The 21734-nt window shown below is 35.4% G+C and overlaps 1 protein-coding gene across 4 annotated transcripts in view; it reads right to left on the bottom strand.

The window, feature by feature from the left end:
• R3HCC1L (R3H domain and coiled-coil containing 1 like) overlaps positions 1-21734 on the bottom strand; it is an 84964-nt gene that overhangs the window by 32416 nt on the left and 30814 nt on the right. The gene's annotated exons all lie outside the window — the stretch shown is intronic.

The following is a 21734-nucleotide window of genomic DNA, read 5'->3' as shown; positions in this document are numbered from 1 at the left end:
TGAGCCACCCAGGCGCCCCCAAAAGACTTTTAAAGACTAGGTAGAGGGCCTACTAATTCATCCTACAGAAACCCTCAAGTTAAAGTAAAACCTGCCATAAAATAACAAATGTAATCAGGTAAGCAACTAAGGAAAGTAAATTCCAAAATAACTCATGAGCCCATGAATTTTATCCATATGTCCTCTTTCTTCATATTCCCAAAACCCTTTATCTCTACATCCCAAGTCCTCTCTACCTTTTTAACAAGTAGCCTTATCTTGGCTAAATTAAAAGATTATTAGAAAAGTGCCTGCCAGCTATTAAGTATTCATAAAACACTACTCTCTATTCTTAGAGCCCAGAATTTACACTGAAAAGTATACACAAGGAGGACCCCTAAAAACTCATTTGTTCAACATAAATGTATACACGTAAATAAGATTTTTAAAAATAACTTGAATGTAGGCTAGAAAATGAGACAACAAATCCAGGACTGCCTTCTAGAAGATGTTTACTACTTAATCAAAAGACCAACTATAAATTTTTCTTCCAGCAGCAATAAAAAACAGCAATAAAGCAGGATGAAGAAGAGTGGAGAACAAGAAATGTGATGAGACAACTCACATAACTGCTTGACAACGTCCACCATGGTTGGTCAATAGAAATTAACAAAGGGAAAAAATTTAACAAATGGTTAAATAAACCTTCATCTACTATCAGAAAAATACAAGAAAATGTGCCAGTCAACTTCATATTGAGTTCTTTTAATCTTCAAAATAATACTATGAAGTATTAGTGTATCCACAGTAAAGAGAGTAAGGTGCACTACATAGCAAAGAAACACCCTTATACACTCAGAAGCACTCATTGTTAAGATTTCACCACACACATTTCAAAGGAAATAGATAATAAGAGAGAAACTATTTCCAGATTCCTAAATTCTAACCTGATCCAGAATACTTTCTCAGTGAAGAAGCTGGGCTCTCATGGTACAGGCTATTTTCTTTTCAGCCCAGGTATATACCATGGCCCTGATCACCAAGTGTTCCCAGGAATTCTCTCATTCCTTTTCTCTTCTGATGACTTATTATCTAACCCACAATTCATGGTGGATTTTCTTTCTTTCCAATTGTGAGTGAATAGGACTTTAACATTTAGACATGCCAGGATTTTTCAAAAATGCCTACTTTTCAAAAACAGAAGTACTAAAGTGTATTTCATTGGAGGGGATCCCACAGACATCATGTGTCTTGATCTCAGTTAACAATGCATCTGACAATATACATCATGATGAACTTCTGCATGTAAGACGGAAAATGTGGGCTACTTAATGGAACTAGTAGCACCCACAGCAAAAAATAATAGGTAAAAGGGAATTTAGGATTATTTAAAGGTGATCTGTGTCCCCAGAGCCCTTTGAAATTCAACATTTTAAACAATAATTTGAATATAAGCAATAAACACTGAGTGCTTATCAAATCTGCAACTGACATAAAATCAGTATGATTAATAAATACCAAAAATGATAAAATTACAATTTAATATCATTTCTACAATCCAGAATGCTGTGCTGAAAGCACTATGAGTAAATACAAAGATCTTTGATTTAAAAAAAAATTAAACAACCCAACACTTGACTTGTGTATAATTTGCACAAAAAATGATTAAAGCTTTTACTTCAGGGGCGCCTGGGTGGCTCAGCTGGTTAAGCGACTGCCTTCGGCTCAGGTCATGATCCCAGGGTCCTGGGATCGAGTCCCACATCGGGCTCCCGGCTCAGCGGGAAGCCTGCTTCTCCCTCTCCCACTCCCCCTGCTTGTGTTCCTGCTCTCGCTGTCTCTGTCTCTGTCAAATAAATAAATAAATAAAATCTTTAAAAAAAAAGCTTTTACTTCATCTACAAAGTCAATAAACCCAAAGGTAGGTATGTGGATGTTTAGAAAGGCAACACAGTCTTAGAGAGCTCAGAACATATACCGCACAAAATATGGTTAAAGAAACTAAATAAAGGTATACTTCTTGCCCAAAAAGGTCTAAATGGAAACATCCAAACTACCTTTATACCTGAGGGTTGGCTGCTCTACAGAAGCAATAAATGTTCTCTTCTCTGTTTCTATGCTTCTGTGTTTCTCAGAAGTCAGTACCAGAACCAACTGGTAGAAATTAAAGGAAAACATAGTTTAGCTCAATATACAGAACTCTAAGAGCTCTCCAACACTATTATCAGGTAATGAGCTCTGTCTCTATAGTGTGGATGACTGACTGATACATTAGAGAAAGAATTTCTATCTGTATATGGGTCTGGATTTATTTTAAGCATTCTTTGAACCTGAAATTCTATGATTCTATTTGTTTTATAATAGGCATATAATCAAAGGCTTCAAATTTAAAATTATTTGTGCTATAGCTAATGACTTTTAAAACTCAACCTTTCTTTTTTCTTAGTTAATGCCCACATGTCATGATATGATTTCCTAAAGCTGAAAACAGCATAATAAATTTATACCATCCACTTCCTACCAATACACCGAACTCCGTTATGCCATGACCAGCAAAGTGCTGGTAAATGTTTAGCAACCAGTTTTCCACATGTAATTCAGAGTACTGGTTGATATTTTCATTGACATCAATGATGTCAACAATGTGAATAACATCGTTGCTGAAGTGGATAATCATTTTTGAATTGCAAAATATATTCTCAAATTTTTGAGCTATGTACAATGTAATAGCTAAAGACATAACACTTTTAAGTTTGCATTATTAGCATTTTCTCCATCACCTTACATCTAGACAAGCAATAAACAATAAATCAAGCCCTGATTTATGGATTTGCCTAACTCTATGATGTAAATATTCCCACCATAGCTAATTTCAAGTTATCACTGTAACATCACTGAAAACAGAGCTGGGAAAAAGACACACAGTAGCACACCATAATACATTATTTCAACCTAAAGGTACAATATTCATAAATAATTTCAAGAACATAAATCATAGTAAAATATAGTGAAATAATTAGGAAGTGATGAATTTTAAGTTCTATTACCTTTTTATAAATGCCATTTATTTAATAAGCTATGTAATTTAATTTTTAATGATGGCTGTGTTTAACAATCAGTTTGCATAATTCCTAAAATTTTAATAATCAGCTCTCAGGCCAGTAGGAGATGCTCCAATACACCACCGGCTAGAACAGTTCTTTCATAATAACTTAAAGACCTACAAAAAAAGAGGAGCATCCCCATCTTGTGGACTTTCAAGATAATGCCAATTCAGTTAAAAGCCTTGTTGTGTTTTTGTGAACTTTTCTTTTGCAACTGTAGGCACGAAAGGCCTTTAACACAGGGAGAAGGCGTGCCTGTCATAAACAATTTTTAAAATGTACCTTAAAAATTTCCCACCCAGGTATTTACTAATAGCACTTGATGTTTTATGTTTCTCTTTACATAGTTTTAACTTTTTTACAATATTCCACATGCTTTTATTGGTCCACTTTGCTTCTTAACTGGAGAGAGGATCAGTTATTTGGGGTGTATTTTGCAGCCAACTTATCCTGGAATAGCCATCAGCATGCAATTCCATTCAAAATTATATTATCTAAAAGAGACAAAAATTTATTTTCTTTTATGATGGTGGGCAGTTAATTGCTAACATACACCTTTAAAATATTTTAGGTCAAACCATCTTTTTCTATACTATACTTCTGAACTCTAGGATTATATGTGAGAACCTGTCCAATTGCTTCTACGGTTTCAAATAAGAGAAAATAATCATTAACTTCCCCTAAGTACCTCTCCGCTCCATCTTCATGAGTAAGTGAACTAGCACAAAGCAAATAAGGCTTCTACGTTTTTATAACAGAATTTTAATGCTGTTTGTCCATGTTTGGCTTATAAAACATATGGATCCCTCTTCAATCAACAACAGAGAATACTGGCACTTAAGGCATTCATTGGATAATTCAACCATGAACTTGATTTGATTCAATACTTACCAATGGCTCACTTGAGACATCTGATATTTGAGAGAAACTGCCTAATGGGCATGTTAACTATTCCTTCTTTGAGAACAAATTAAGCACTATCACTTTGTTAACTCATTAAGATACATCGTAACAACAGCATATATCTTGCCTTTTTACTTGGAAATAATTTCAAATTCACAGATAAGTTACAAAAGTAAAAATACTACAAAGAGCACCTGTACATCTTTTACCCGTATTTATCTACTGGTAATTTTATCCCATTTGCTTATCATTTGCAATCGTGCAAGTTCCCACTCTCTACACACACACACAAATTTTTTTTCTAAACCTTTTGAGGGCAAAGTACAGACATTATGGCCCTTTTCTCTACATACTTCAGAGTATATTTTCTATAAATAGGCATATTATACAGTTAACAATGTTGGCAAATTTAACATTGATACTTTTATCAAATCAAACATAGGTATTCCAATTTTGTCGGCTGACCCAGTAATGTCCTTTACAGCATATTTCCCTCTCCAATACTGGATCCAGTTCAGAATCAGGTAATGCATTTAGTTACATCTCTTTAGCCTCCTACCTTCTAGAATGTTTCCACAGCCTTTCACTGTATTTTATGACATTGATATTTTGGAAGACTGCTTCCCCTCCCACCCTTTTTTTAATAGAACATCCTTCATTTAAGGTTTGTCTGACATTTCTCATGATTAGATTGAGGTTATACAGTCTCAGCCATATTAGGTTATATATTCTCAGAATAGTACATAGAGGGTTATATGTCCTTCTCAGGGCATCACATCTGGAGGCATGTGATTCCCATCTGTCCTTCGATGGTGACCATTATTTTGATTACCTGGTCAAGGTATTGCCCAATTTCTCCACTGAATAATTACTGTGTATTTTCTCCCTTGCAACTAAAAGCAACCTGTGGGGTAACACTCCAAGAGCATGCAAATATCTTATTCCTCATCAAAATTTCCCCCTAGATTTAGCATCCACTAATGATTCTAATCCGATCCAATCTTTATTATGATGGTTGCAAAATGATCTTCCAACTCTGAAAGTCCCTCCACAATTACTAGTCAATCCTTGGCATTTTTTCTGAAAGCAGAAGTAAACCATGTATCTTCACTCACCACAAATTTCCTAAGTTAAAATTCAATGTTAAAATCTGTTTTCACAGTTGGTGGATACAGGAAATGTTTACCTGAAAAAATTTTCTAACTTTTGCAAACCAAAGTTGTAAGTAACTCTATCATCTTACCCCATCTCGCGTGTATGAAAAATAAGGGGAAAGGGCATGTCTCTCAGACAAAGTTAACATAAACCCTTTATCAGGGATAGCAAACATGTCCCTTTCTGCTCTTTTCCAGAAGACACAGAATTAACTTCGGTGTACAAACACAATGATTAATCTATCCCAGATGTCTGGTAATATTTATTTCTCTGTCCCTTTTTAAAGTCATCTCAAATTCCTTTGGGAAGGAAGCAAGGTACAATCAATTCATGTATGTTAATAAACAGAAAAAGGATCTTCTCTGTAACACCTCCATATCATTAATTTCTGCTCTCATCTTTATTATTTTCTTCCTTCAATTTTCTTTGGGATAACTCGATTCTTCTTTGATTAACTCCCTGAGTTAGTGATTTAGTTAGCTTTATTCTAAAGTTTTTGTTGTTGCTATTATTACTTCTGTATTATAAAAAATTTCAAACATATTAAAAGGAAAAAACATTTATACAATGACTCTCAAATACCCATCACTCAGCTTCAAATTATGGTCAGTGTTTCCTCACTTTATCTGTGCACACATTCCCAAATATCATTTCATTTCATCCTTAAGTACCTCAGTATCTATCTTTAAAAGATTAAGACTTCTTTTTTTTTTTTAAACAAAATCATAATACCAATATACACCTTAAAATGGGGAGAGAATAATTCCTTATATCATCACATTTCCAGTGCCCAAATTTTGCCAACTGTCTCCCCTTTTTGAACACTTGGTTTGTTAAAATCAGGATCCAAAAAGATCTACAGACTGTCTTTTAATTTATAAGTGCCTGTCAATCTGTTTTTGTTTTCCTATCTTGCCATTCATTTGTTAAAGAAACTGGGTTATCTGTCCTATAGAATTTCCCGTATTCTGGAGTTTGCTGATTGCATTCTTGCAGTATTGTTCAATAAATTCTTATATATAGTCTCTGTATTTCCTATAAAGTAGTGGTTGATCTAGAGGCTTGATAGGATTTCGGTTTATTTTTTTTTATAGCAAGAATATGTCTTAAATGGTGCTATGAACTTCCTATTGCATCACATCGGAAAGCTATAATATCTGATTGTCTCCTTTTTGTAATGTTAACATTGATCAGTGGGTTCACGCACCATCAGCCTGAACCATTCACCATAAAGTTTTGTATGAGACTGTCACCCAATGGTTTTAGCAACCTCTGATGAATACTGCCAAGACATACTATTTCATCAGGGTTTACAAAATGATGACATTCTAGTTGTTGTTCTTTTTGCATTCATTAGCTGAAATTCTTTTATAATGAACTTTCATCAACTATTTTGTGACTCTGAGGTACAGTTTATATGGGTGACACAGAATACTTGATTATTTATTTACCAGTTTCTGAATGAACTGGTTGCATGGCATCTTCCAAAGGTAACCAACATTTTGTTGATTTTTTTTTTAAAGATTTTATTTATTTATTTGACAGAGAGAGAGAGGGAACACAAGCAGGGGGAGTGGGAGAGGGAGAAGCAGGCTTCCCACTGAGCAGGGAGCCCAGACGTGGGGCTCGATCCCAGGACTCTGGGATCATGACCTGAGCCGAAGGCAGTCGCTTAACCAACTGAGCCACCCAGGCACCCCTGCTGATTTTAACTTAATATGTTTCAATCTGCTGCAATAATTATTCTTCTTGAAACTTAAACTATCTTTGACCAATGGCAGCCCCATCAGGGCCTTTTTTTACATAACCCCAAGTTGTCTTTGACAGTTTCTTCTTTTCCTTTTTTTATGACAAGATGTCCTACTATGGCCTACCCAGAGCTGGAATTAGCCACATTTTTCTAGAAGCCCTGATTTATTTTAATGAAAAATAGTATTTTAAAACCACAATCTGGGCACTAACATGAGTTTACTGCTACTGGTCATTGTGTCTAAGCCCTTTTAGATCTCACAGCTTTTTGATTCCTGGAAAGAAATGATAATGAAAATACCTATTTCTATGCTTCTTCAGTCTCCTAAGTTACTTAGAAGTATCTGCCAATATATATATTTTATTTTTAAATTGATTTCCAACTTAATTACATTGTGGTCAAAATGAGATCAATTCTTCAAATTTTGGGGTGCTGTATGTGTGTGTAATCATTAATCAAGTGTATTGAAGTATTATTCAAGTGATATCCTTATTATCTGTCTCCTTAATTAATCATGGGTATTACATGCGTCTTCATTAAATCATGTTTATTAAAGCACTGTTCAAATCATATCCTTATTATCTGTTGGCTTAATTAATCACTGAGATGTATATGTAAAATACCTATTTGTGGATTTACTGGTTTCTCTGTTTTTGTATATTAATTTTTTATATTTTTATGTAATTTTTTGATGTTATAGATACTTATATTTAGAATTATTTTACTTTCCTGGTAAACTGTTACTTTTACCATTATACAGCAATCCCTTCTATTGTTGAACGGGGGGGGGTATTAAAGTGTTTTTTGTTTAAAAGGAATATAACTATGCAACTTTCATTGGTATCATTAGGTATCTTGTCTTTTTACTTTCAACCTGTGTTACCATATTTTAGGTTTGTCTTTTGCAAAAAGTATACAGCTAAACAGGGCATTCTTTACCCATTCTGTCAATGTTAGTCTTTTAACGAAAATTTAGTCCATTTACATTTATTGCAATTATGGATACATCTGGGAGTATTTCTACCTTTTTATTTTGTGCTTCCTTTCCATTTACCTACTTTTTATAATTTTCTTATTTTCCTGCTTTAAGTTTTTTTTTCTACTGCTCAAAAGGCTCTATAATCTTATTTCTAGTCTGTTAATGTTTTAACATGAGTGCTTATCTAAATATCTAAAGTTAACTATTATTTGTATGTCTCCTACACAACTGTACAGTGCTTTTATTTCACAATGCCTTCCATATGTACTCTTAGTTTTTGTCTGAAAATATCTTTACACTGCTCCCATCCTTTAATGGATTTTGACTTTCATTGTTACTGTTAAGAAATGTGTTGTCAGTCTGTCATTGGTTTGTAGGTAATCTCTGTTTACTCTTAAGATATTCTTAAACTATTCTCTTAGGTAGAATCCACCATCCCCATCACTAGTTTTCTCTCCAAATTTGCCTGTTCTGCATCTTATACTATCCAATGAGTTTTTAAATTTTAATGACTAAGGTTTTGTCACAAAAGTCATATTTACCTCCTAGCTTCCCCCTGATCTCCCTGGTATTATGTTTTTTTAATAGCTGTGTTGATGTTGTTCTGATATTTGTTTTCTTCTTTTATCTTTAATCATTTTTAAACATTTCCGTTTTATTTTTAATGTTTATTATAATTGTGGCATTTGCTTATTTTATTAATTTTTATTATAATATCAAATATTTATTATTTAACAGTTCTACTTTCGAAATTCTTGAGGATTTAATTCTGCTGTGTTTTGTATCACTGACTTGCTTAAGGCATGATCTGTCGTCGTCTTCTTCTGGTAATTTTGGGTAGTGAGCTCAACATCAGTGGGGCTTTATCTATGGGAATTTCATACAGCAAGACTACAAGTGTTCCTTCTAAAGAGTGGTTCTACATTAATGTCAAACAGCGAGATTACAAGTGTTCCTTCTAAAGAGTGGTTCTACATTAATGTCAAACAGCGAGACTACAAGTGTTCCTTCTAAAGAGTGGTTCTACATTAATGTCAATTTTTAAGTCTGAGGTTTTCTGGACCATTCAGTAAGTATAACTATGAAACACAAACCACATGAGGGTAAAACAGTAGCTACAAAATCTCAGGAAACTTTTCCCCTTAACTCAGAAACCAGGTGAAAACAGACAAGCTTCTTATTTTCTTTCTGTAACCCTAATTTTTTTTCTAGTCTACCCTCTGAGTAGGGTACAACCCTTTGAGAATTAAGGCTTTAGGGGGTGAACTCAGTTTCTATCTCATCTCTCCCAAGCCCAATGGCTCCACTCCTATTTCCCACATGGTTATTACAATCTAAGCTTCTTAGTTATCAAGAACAGCAACAAAAGCAAAATAAAAAAAAAAAAAAACTGTAAACAACACGGGAGTAATTCCTTAAAATTATGGCCCATCCATAAATGGTCTATATCCAAAACATAATACTAAGTTAAAAAAGAACATTATAATCCATTTTTTTTGCACAAGTGTGTGTATGTGTGCACATGCGCGCACATGCATACGTAGTGAGCAGTCAATACAGGCTGTGTTTCCTGGGTTAGAATCCCAGCCCCACACTTGATTAGCCCTTACCTTAGACAAATTACTTAACTTTACTGGGGCAAAAGTTACCACTCTAAGCCTCAGTTTACTCAGAGGATAATAAAAGACTCATTTCATAGGCACACTGAACAGATTAAATAAAATGATTCATGTATACAAATTTGCCAGTCATGGCAAAGTCTCAATAAAAGTTAGCTATTATTTAAATAAGTAGTTGAGTTCCTTAAGTTACAAGTTTGCAGAGAGATCAAAAGCCCTTATAATATAGTAATATTCAAAACATGCATCGATCACCTATAAAATCCATTTCTACTTAACACTAACATCTATTGCAACTATGTATCCTGGTTTTGCTTACCACTCACTACAAGTCTAATGTTGTAAACATCCAATAATTCAAAGTAAACACAATGCAACTCAGTTGTAAAGTGAAAATACAAATCTTGAAAAAATGTAGGATTTCATGAAGTCTATGAAAATAATATTGAAGGAAGTATTCATCTCACAGCAAAACCCTGGGGGAATGAAGATCTGGCTGAATCAAACCAGTAACAACTGAAGAAGGGAAAATGCAACAAGGATGATGACAGAATAGGAAACAAGAAAGAAAATGTCAAGGGATTAACAAAAATCCCTTGAGAAACTGCTAAAGCTCTCAATAGTTTTCCTAAAACTGATGCACTAGGTCTAGTTTGTATGATAAATACTAAGAAAATCAAACAAAGTGAAGGATACTGTATCAGACTATCACACAATTTTAGTGGAAAAATTATACCAAGAAAATTTATCATTCTTTGTTAATGGAGAATTAGTATAGCCATAATTAAAACCTAAATTTTATTAAATGTGGTAAAATAAATGCTTTTATTTCAGAAAACGGTCTCTAACAGATCTTTTTTTCACTACTAAGAAACACTTTAAGAGGTATTTTCAAAGTAGCAATTTTCTCACTTAGAATTTCTCATAAATGTATATTTCTAAGAGGAGAAATGCTATCATCCAAACTGTTAACAGTGGTTACCCCTTGGAGAGAAGAAAATGAGAGATGAAAAAGAATTAAGGATTAATTATCTTTTTATACATATACCTTAGTAGTATTTGAATTCGTTAAAATAATTGTGGGGCTTTTTGTAATTAAAAACAAAATCCCTAAAATTTAAAGATATGCTATTGTTTTTTATAAGAGGCCATTACCATGATTTGCTGTAGGAGAAAGCAAAGACAATGAAAATTGATAAACAGATCTTTACTGGACAAAAGTACTCCAAGCAGGAAAATGATGAATGGAGAAAAGAGCAACCTCTTTAATATACTTGACAGTATAATAAAACAAGTAGCATATAAATTACTTGATGTTGGAAAGATACCCTCAAATGTTGCAGAATGCTGAGCAACTTCTACTCTTTGGTCTAAGAATGACCTAGAACAACACTGTCCAATATATAACCACCTAGCCACATGTACCTATTGAGCATTTGAAAAGTGGCCAATCAAATTGAGATGTGCTATGCATGTAAAATACCCCCTGGATTTCAAAGGCCTGGTACACCAATAAATAAATAAATAAATAAAAACAAAAGGAAACTGTCTCACTAATATTTTCAAATTTATATACGTTGAAGTGATACTATTTTGAATATAATGGGTTAAATAAAACACACTAAAATTGACTTCATCTGTTTATTTTTGTATATTCAAATGTGACTACTAGAGAACTTAAAATTACAGATGTGGCTCGTGTTTGTGGGCTATGTTATATGTCTAATTCGATAGCACTGGTCTAAGATCTTGCCATATCCTTAATACCACAGTAACAGTCTGCTTTTCCTCTTGTGTCTTGCCTGTTTCAGAATTTTCCACTTTCAACAAGGGAATACACCAAACCAAGAAATCAATTAAAACATAAATGTGTAGATAAGCTTATCGCTGCACAGACGAAACACTTTAATGTTCCATAAGTTCACAATGATAAAAAAAATAATAATAAAGCATCAAAAGAAGCAAAGTCTACTTATATTTTACAAATCAGAAAGTAAGGGGCGCCTGGGTGGCTCAGTCATTAAGCATCTGCCTTCAGCTCAGGTCATGATCCCAGGGTCCTGGGATTGAGCCCCACATCGGGCTCCCTGCTCCACGGGAGGCCTGCTTCTCCCTCTCCCACTCCCCCTGCTTGTGTTCCCTCTCTTGCTGTGTCTCTCTCTATCAAATAAATAAATAAAATCTTTAAAAAAAAAAAAAAAAGAAGATTGATTAACTATATGGTAAAAGTTATCCTCAACTCAAACTTAGGTGCATTTTTTCATGAATGTTTAAAACTGTCGAGGGCCCTAGATTTAGAATCATTTCTTTACATATTAATAAAGCTTCCTTTGTGCTATTATTATATCAAGAGCATTCTTATTCTCACTGGTCTACTTACAAACTGGCAAAACTAAGAAATGCCAAAATCTTCCAGTTCAACATCATATATGTCCATTTGTAAGGAATAAAAATATCTTAAAGGTAAATTTAATAATGTTTATAATTAAATGTAACATACAAAATATATTAAGTGACACAAGTAAACGAACAGATTTCTAAGCACTAAAATAATGGTCTACTTTTAAATGCTAGCCATCCCCTCAGAAAGATTCTCCATTCCTCCCCAATCTCATAGCTGGGTGAATGAAATCACGGTCAACTCAGCTGTTCACACAAGCAACCTGGAAGTCATTATCCCTGACATTCCAATCAATTACCAAGCCCTGTTCATTCTACTTCTACACTGCTTCCAGTAGTTTTCTAGAATACAAATTAGGTTTGGCTGTTTCCTTGTACAAAATTCTTCAGTGGTTCCTTACTACATACCAACTTTAAAGTATCTTGCATATAGCATACCTGGCCCTATGTGATCTAACTCCACTGCCACCCCTAAAACTACCTATCTGCCTAGTTTCATCTCCAGTCACTCCTCATTTCAGACATTATATTCCATCAATTCCAACTCCTGGTACAACTAGAAACATGCCCAGCTGCCTTCTTGCACCTCTGTGGTTTAAGACTTACTACCTTCTCTGTTGGATGCTTGCCTAATGGTCTCCTACCTGTCCTTCAACTCTCACCTTAAAGGTTACCTCCTCTGTAACTTCATCACTGACTCTCCCTGATATGCTCTGGTACTCAGTAAGTTCCCACTATATACCTTTACATATATCTTCATCAAAGCAATTATCATATTGCTTTATAGTCAGGTGTTTGCATATCTGTCTCTCTTCTGAACATCAAGTTCCTTCAGTGTAGGGTTAATGTTTTTTTATCTTTGAATCTACAATGCCACAGCACTACATTTGACACTAAACGATTACCTGTCCAATCATGGCAAGTGAGATTTCTTGATAGATGATGTTTCCCTAACCTCCAGCTGAGATTTGGGGCCCCATACATTTATTCATTCCACAAACATTTACTGAAAACCTATTATGTGCCACGTCCCGTCTTAGGCACTGGGAACACAATAAACAAAACAAAGTCTCTGGACTCATGGAGCTTATACTGTAATAGTGGAGACAAAAAATAAACATTTAGACATATAATGTCTGATAGGATAAATGCAATGGAGTAAAATGACAGGGACACAGATACAGAGTGATGGGGTATGTGGTTATTTTAGAAGGCAAAACCATATAGTAAAGCAGGGAAGATCACTCTGAGTTAATACCTGAGCTGATACTTGAACTGAGTCAGTGAGTCACATGAATTATCTAGGGAAAAGAGAATTCTAGGAAAAAAGAAGAGCAAGTGCAAAAGCACTGAGGCAAGACAAGCTTGAAACATTCAAGGTGTAACAGAAAACAGGTATAGTAACAACAGAGTAAGAAGCGGCATTATAAGATAGCTAAGGGCCAAAACAAGTAGGGGCCCACAGGCCAAGGCAAGAGCTTTGGAATTTATTTTGAACATGTTAAAAAATCCCTAGAAGGTTTCAGCAAGAGAATGACATGATCTGACTCACTTTTGCTATAGATAATTCTGACAGAAATGTGAGGAATTGACTATATAAAGGGTAAGAGCAGAAGGAAAATCTGTAAAAAAAAAAAAGTCTAAAAACTAATAGGCATGCAGCATGTCTCCTTCAACAGAGGAGGTCACAAGAAGTAGCCAGAGTAATGCCACATACTGAAGGCAAAGCTAACAAAAACTTAGTGGAATGACTGTATGGGATGTGAAGGGAAAAGAGGAGTCACTTTGAGAGTTTGGTCTGATCGACCTTGGTGAAGACAGTTACATTTACGAAGCTACGGAAGACTGGGGGAAGGAGATAGGAAAAGAAAAATCAAGAGTTGTGATTTGGACATTCTAAATCTGAATACTTGTTGGACATCCTATAGAGTTGCTAAGGAAGCAACTGGGAATGTAAGTCTGAAGCTCAGGGGAGGTGCAAGAATTGGGAGATAAAATCTGGGGAGTCATCAGCATAAGGATTCTAGCCAAGGAACAAGAGAAGACTACCACCTAGGGAGAAAGGAGGCCAGGGGAATTGAGTCATGGGGAAAAACTATGACCTCTAGACGTCAGGAGAGGAGATGCGGCCAGCAAAGGAGAATGAAGAAGAAAACAGGAGAAACAGAAGCATGTAGTATCCCAGAAGCCAAGTGAAATGCAAAGGTAGTGTTAAGTAGAATATAATATTCTGAAGTGCTCAATTACTCACCTCGGGACAGTTAAAGTACCATGAGCCTCAGTATTTATACATAAATCAAGCTCACATATTCAACATCTTTCTTAAAAGTTATTTGTACCTGAGCAAAGTTCAGGATTCATTAAAGCCTGTACAAAATCAGTTCTTCAGTCACTTGAATTCAGTCACAAATACATAAATTCTGCTTTTTCAGCAATGGACATATATAACTTTGGAGTACTGGGTGATGATCTTGAGAATGTAGCAGTTAATATTCATTTACAACTTTTATAGAGTACTCAGTGTTCTGATAACAAAGCTAGATTACAAAGTTCTTTTACTTGGTCACTATGGCCTACTACCTGAGGAATGAAGTCTCCAAGTAAAAAAAAAAGGGGGGGGGGCGGATTTCTTCAGACAGGTTACTTTTTTTTTAAAGATACTAGATGGCTCAAAGAAAGGTCTGTGATAGAGGGAAAAACCTCATTTAAAAAAAAAATTTAATAAAGTATAAAACTAACTAAAAAAGTAAAGCTTTTTTGGTATTTTCCTTAATGCAAAAGCATTATACAATAAACCCAAAAATAAAAAAGCTGTATTCTCACCTTACAAAGATAATCACTATTAACATACTGCTATATATTCTTCTAGGCCTTTCTGTATTTTTTAAAAAGCTTTGTGAGACTTCTCTGCTATGAGCATAGATTCCTATTAGACTTTCTAAGTCAGTTTTATTTTCAAATTTTTTCTTGCACTCCAGTTAAAGACATTTCATATCATGACACAATACAGATTCACACACATAGATGAGACTGAAACAAATTCAATAAAATACCCTATTTCCACTGTTCTTATTTTTTAATCTTATTTCTTAAAAATGTAGATTCTTATAATTTAAAATCAGTTTATTCACTAAGTTGTTTTACCTGATTGACTTTGAAAAATACTAAAGAGCATATTCATATCAGAAATTTTCACAGCAGGCAAAGAAAACATTCTCTATTTCAAATGATTTGGATTTTTGTTGTAGAGCAAGATAAAAGGGAAATTAAAACATGAGTTAAGACATCAGAAGACTGTACCACCTGACCAGGAGTCTTTAGCAAAATAATAAAATTAGGAATATATCTATACCTAATCTTTCCACACTTTTAAGGTCCTCTCCTCACGGTTGAACACACTTCTGCAAATAAAGAAAACAAGAAATGTCCTTCCTCTGCAAAAGAGCGTCATTTTAAAATATACTTGACCTAAACACAACACAGAAGCACTTGTGTGTGATATAACAACATAAAAAATTATACTTGGACAGCAGAGAAATGACTTCATATTTAAAAACTATAAAATCTGCTAATGAACCACAACTGATTCTGCTACAGTTTTCTTAATGCATCCTTCCGTAAATGCACTTGCACTAGTTAATACAATGACATATTTTATACTCTGAAAACACAAAATAATTCCTATATCCACTCGAAGGTTTATTCTTACTTCTATTCAAACCAGGTTTACAAAATATATTTTATATTTCAAATTAACATAATAAAGACAATAATTTGTGACAGTATCTATAGTTGAAGAGATGACTCTAAGGCCTCCTTTTAACATACTCTGGACTGAAAAAAAATAAGTTTTAGACACTCATTTAGAGGACCTTACATAGACTTTACTCAAAGGTATGGAGGAAACAGATTCATTAATGGGAAGCATTATCCAAACTGCTAAACTGGCCATGTATAAAGTAATACATCAGGGCCTTATTCACTGTGAAAGTCTGCTCTCAGCCCACATACAACACAACTATATTATGACCTCCACATTACTATTTTTTAGTAGAGTACCTGCTTTTTATTGTTTCTGTCTCTTCACCACCTGTCATTTCTTGCCACTCTTAACCATTTCATTTCTCTCAATCTGAGTGCTGTAAATTCCATTGTTCAAAGTATATATAAAATAAGAATAAAAGGCTTCTAAGTAAGGATCAGAGATGCCTCTTATTTGAGCAAAGTGTATGAACTTTAATATATGAACTTCATGGGGTGCCTGGGTGGCTCAGTCGTTAAGCATCTGCCTTTGGCTCAGGTCATGATCCCGGGGCCCTGGGATCAAGCCCCACATCGGGCTCCCTGCTCGGCAGGAAGCCTGCTTCTCCCTCTCCCACTCCACCTGCTTGTGTTCCTGCTCTTGCTCTCTCTGTCAAATAAAATATTTAAAATATATATATATTTTACATATATATACATATATAAGTGTGTGTGTATATATATATACACACATATATATATCTTGCTCTACAACAATATATATATACACACACACACTTTATGATACCTATTTTGGCCCCCTATCAGATATTATTTGCTTATTAGATGATACTCAAATAGTATCATCCTTATTCAAATCTCCCAAAAACCCTACAAAGTGGTATTATTACCAGTCCAATTTTACAGATGAGAAAACTAAGCCACGAGGATACTAAACAATACATCAAAGGCCAAAGAACTAGAATGTGGCTGATTCTAATCTAGATAATCTGATTCCAGTGTGTGTGCTCCTAACTCTCCTTTTGGCAATATGCTCTGCTGCCCTATGACAATATGAATATCCCAGTGTGTTCAGTACCCTCAGCTTGAATATCTGACAATCCTTTGGGGAAAAGAAATAGGAATAACTGCAACAATTAGCTGATGCTCAGGAGATCAGAAGCCTGAACTACCACCTTTCGCTTCTTCAAAAGTTATTCCAAAAAACATAATTGAGCCATGGAAGTAAAGAAAAGCCAGAGGAACACCAGTGGGTCAACAAAGCTGTTCAGGAAGTTTTCAGAGGTCTAGCCTTGTCTAAGATTACACCATGCCTGTTCTATAGTGAATCCAAATCCAAGACTCTCCATTACCATTTGAAGATCTACTTGCCAAGGATGATTTAGGACTGTTCCTTTTGAGATGCAGGCCTAAATGATCTCTCTGAATGCCTGCTGCAAGTTGTAGATTTCAATAAATATTCCCTGAGTAAATGTGGGGTAGGTATTTTCTGCTCCCTGCTGCCATACCAAACTACTAGCTCATCTGACTCTCAATTATATCTTAGCTCCTTGAAAGCAAAACATGCCTTATCACTGTTATATCCTCAGTGCCCAGCACCACTCCTTGCAATGGATGGCATTCAATAAATGATTGGTAAATAAACGAGAACAAAAAGAAATGTTCCTAACACAAAGCAATATTAATCCAGATGTTTCTCCTCAATTTGAGACTCAACAGGTAAAAGTATTCTCAATGAAAGTTAAGAATTCTTTATCATTGTACTATTTTTTTAAAAAGATTTTATTTATTTATTTGACAGAGAGGGACACAGCGAGAGAGGGAACACAAGCAGGGGGAGTGGGAGAGGGAGAAGCAGGCTCCCTGTGGAGCAGGGAGCCCGATGCAGGGCTCGATCCCAGGACCCTAGGATCACGACCTGAGCCGAAGGCAGACACTTAACGACTGAGCCACCCAGGCACCCATCCCATTGTACTATTTTTTTTATTCAATTCATTACCTATTTTCCCACAAGTGGACCTTTCTTAAATGTGTATGTGACACATGGTACATATCTATTTACAGAAAGAGACCTTATGTGCAAACTAATGGTGAGGGCAAAATTAAACCAGAGCCATGTAAAAGCCCTCTCCCCCATACCTGCTGCATTCCTAAATACCACAATGTACTACCACCATCAAAGAAATGATGCTCTATATTTTTAAAGTATTACCCATTTTTACAGTTAACATACAGTTTCCAATTATGAGATGCTGAAAAGCACTAAGACTATAAATGTTTCCGAGATTATAAAAACCTTGTAGTATGTTGAATTTAAAGAACTGTACATGGCAACATAATTTAAATTTGTGTTGCACTAAAGAAGTCGACGAATAAAGCACTATGCTAAGTGCTCATATATATTATCTCATTTAACCATCATAAACAAGTCCTTGAGGTATGTACAACTATTACCATTTTAAAGATAATGCCACTAAGAATCAAGGTCACACATCTAGCTAGTAAGCTTTGGAACCAGAACTGAAACCCAGCTTTGACTGATATTCAAGCTTGTAACTGCTTAAAACTCCACACCCTACAGTATATCCTCAACAAAACAACTCTTGAATTTTCTGAATCACACTAATTTTAACACTGAGATAACATTCCATATTTATTTTTAACCTCATCATTCTAAGACATAAAATTAAGGAAAACTGTTTACCTTCATGAGCTCTACATCTACTTTCCCAATTTAACCACTAAAATCTTGAATCATATAGAGGCCGTTTGTCACCAACTTCCCCTTTTCTGAAAATTAAGACTTCGTTCCTCCATACCATGAAAACACCGCTGGCATCCATTACTGTGTTCTGTATAAAACTCGCCACAGCTATTAGTGGCAGTGATCACTACCCTGGTGACACTGTGGAGTCTTGGAAGACTTGTACTCTCTGATGCTTGTTCTAAAGGTTTTTATAGTATCTACCGCATGAAATGTTGAGTAAAAACATCTAGGAAAAACAAGGAAATTAAGTGATTAAATATAGTAAATTTCTCTGCATGGAACAGCTCTTTCAGAAGATCGATTGTATGCTATTTTTGTTCCAAAAGAGCAAGGAAGCCAGTCTGCAGATTTTATTCATTTATATGCCAACAGGCTAAACATCAACACTGAAGGAATCAAACAGTCTTCTGTTTTTCTTAGTACTCAAAAAACAGATAAAAGAACCAACTTTATTCACCATGGCTTACGTATTATTTAGATGTTTTTTCCTTGTATACTTTTCTGACTTACTTCCACCCAAAACCTCAATGAATTTTGAATCATGGGCCAGAAATGGTGGTATAAAGTAAACCAAATATCTTTTCTTTCTGCTTTTTTCTTAGGGACAAAAGGAAATTTGGAGGTTCTGCAGAAACATCCTCAAATAAGCAGGACTTCTGGACACTGTTGATGATGTAGAAAGCTGGAGAATATAATTTCCACCCGTAACACTTAAAAAATAAAAGGTGGAAAATGTGCACAATCACAAATTTTCTTGAACTCATCAGAGAAGCAAGTCACAGGACAAGCAACTAACCCTAAATCTAAGGAAAGAAGACAGGGTCCTCTTACTCGATATACTTCAAGTCTTCTTCTCTCCATACTCAAATCACTTGACAAGTTCCACTGACCTTCATACCTGAGTATCTTTTCAATCTGTCTAGTATTCCCCATCCCTAAAGATACTCCAGGTTAAACCCATTCATACAAATGCCTAGATTACTATAAAAACCCATCTAACTGGGCTCTCTTTGTTGTTTACTTTCTATTCATTCTTCACCTTACATCAAGAATGACCCATTTAAAACAATTAGCTGCTCAGGCTTCCCCCTCCCTAAAATCTTTCAATGACTTCCCATCATTCTTATGATAAAATCAACTTTTTAAACATGGCTTACAAGACTCTTTTTAACCTGGCTCCAATCAATTTCTCTTAGCTTTTGTCACTTCTGTCTTCATATGCCATACAGCCACATCAAACTTCTTTCAGATTCTTGAACTCTCCAGGTTATTGATTTTTGGAGGCGGGGGGGGGGGCCGGGGTTCATCTTTTTCATCATCTTTCATCTCTACACAATCTCTTCCCTCTACCTAGTCTACTCCCCTGCAGCCTCCTAACCACTTCACCTAATTTCTACTTAACCTCTAGGTCTCTACATTATTCTTTGTTTAAGAGCCTTACCTAATCATTTTATATTAGGTGAGGTGTCTTTGTCATATACCTCTCCTGTTACAGCTCTTACATTTGATTACAATTACTTCTTTAATTCTCTGGTCTTCACTACTGTACTATATGTTCATTAGAGAAGGAATTATGTCTTCCTGCCCATCACTGTATCCCCCACATCTGGACATATAGCATAGAATCAAAATAATTTTTTCTTTTTTTGTATAATGAATGAATGAAAGAACAAACAAAAATAACAGTTTGGGAGTAGAAATTGAAAAGGACAGATTTAAATGAGATCCTGATCAACAAAAATCCCATATCAAAATCACATCCTCAAATAAGTAGGACTTCTGGACACCATGGTGTAGAAAGCTGGAGAATGTCATTTCCACCCTTAACAAACAAAATTAAATGTGGAAAATGTGCACAATCACAGATTTTATTGAACTCATCAGAGGAGCAAGGTCACAGGACAAGCAACTAACCCCCAATCTAAGGAAAGAAGCCAGGGTCCTCAAAGAGAGATGAAACACTAACACTTCCTTACCGGCAGTGAACACCAGACATCATAAAAGCCACTATGAAGAACTCAGTTAAAGTGTTTTAAAAGTTGCTAAAGGCCAAATGTGCACTACCAGGAGAAGACAGAACCCTTGGCAAACACAGGAAGGAGGGGGATTCTCACCACTCACAGAATCTTTTCCACAGACCTCACTGAAGGCTCAAAAGACTAAGGATAGGCAAGAGACAGGGAAGTCTAAGTCTAGCCTTGTGCTGCAAACTTGGGAGAAAGAAAGAGCAGCCCATGTGAGAAAAGTACCAAGCCCCACCTGGATCCTTCTTGCCTACCTCCCCTACGGGGAAAAAAGCCTTAAGTAACTGGGGAAAGGTAGCAAATCCTGTTGCCCTCAGGCAGCAGGTGAAGGTCCACTGCAGCTAGGGAAAGTAAACAAAACAAAAACAATAACACCTCTATGCCTAAAAGGGCAAGAGTGCTGAAAAAGCCCCACCTCTGAGACTCAGGGGGAAAGCATCTACCTAAAACTGAGATTGAACCAAAGCAACAAAAAATGCCATGCCCTCTTTCTCTTCCCCCAACAACAGGCTAGTAAGACATAACAGCAATTGACTACTGTGGGAAGAACAAAAGCACAAAGACCTCTCTGAGATGCAAGTTCAGGGGAAGATCTAAAGCCGAGGGGAGAGCAGACATTAAGAGAAACTCTTCGGCAAGCCAAATCCCACCCTAAACACAAACTAACACAAGAGAAAGTTGAAGCCTATGATCAAACCCAAACTCAGCTCAAAATCCTGACCAGACTGGGCTAGCTCAAAGCCCTCTCCCCTAAACACACACACACACACACACACACACACACACATCTCAGCAAAAGATAAAGCACGCTCATTTCCAGGCATAAATACTATTTATACTCTATACAAAACATTCAGATTTTAACAAAAAAAAAACATAAAAAAGGGCAAAAACACAAAAATCAAAAATGAAACAAACATAACCTGCACTGTTATAGACAAAGGAACCAAAAGAACCAGATCCAGTATGACCCTGATGTTGAAACTATTGTACATGGAATTTAAAATAATTATGATTATGTTAAAAGTTCTAAAGGCAAATGTGGACAACATGTACAAGCAGATGGGCAATTTAAGCATAGAGGCAGAAACTAGAAGAACCAACCAAATGGAAATGCTAGAAATAAAAACACAGTAAGAGAGAAAAAGCCGTCAATGACCTTATCAGTGGACTCAACACAGCCATGGAAAGAATAGGTAAAGAGGGGTCAACAGAAATTACTCAAACTGAAACAAACAACAAAAAAAAGAGAATGAAAACAAAACAGAAGACAGCATCCAAGTACTATGGGA

This window comes from Mirounga angustirostris, unplaced genomic scaffold (assembly GCF_029215605.1).
Source record: "Mirounga angustirostris isolate CCGP_5_RB_7025 unplaced genomic scaffold, mMirAng1.0.hap1 SCAF_6, whole genome shotgun sequence".
NCBI classification, from domain to species: Eukaryota; Metazoa; Chordata; class Mammalia; order Carnivora; family Phocidae; genus Mirounga; species Mirounga angustirostris.
This window is presented reverse-complemented; position numbering and strand designations above follow the sequence as displayed.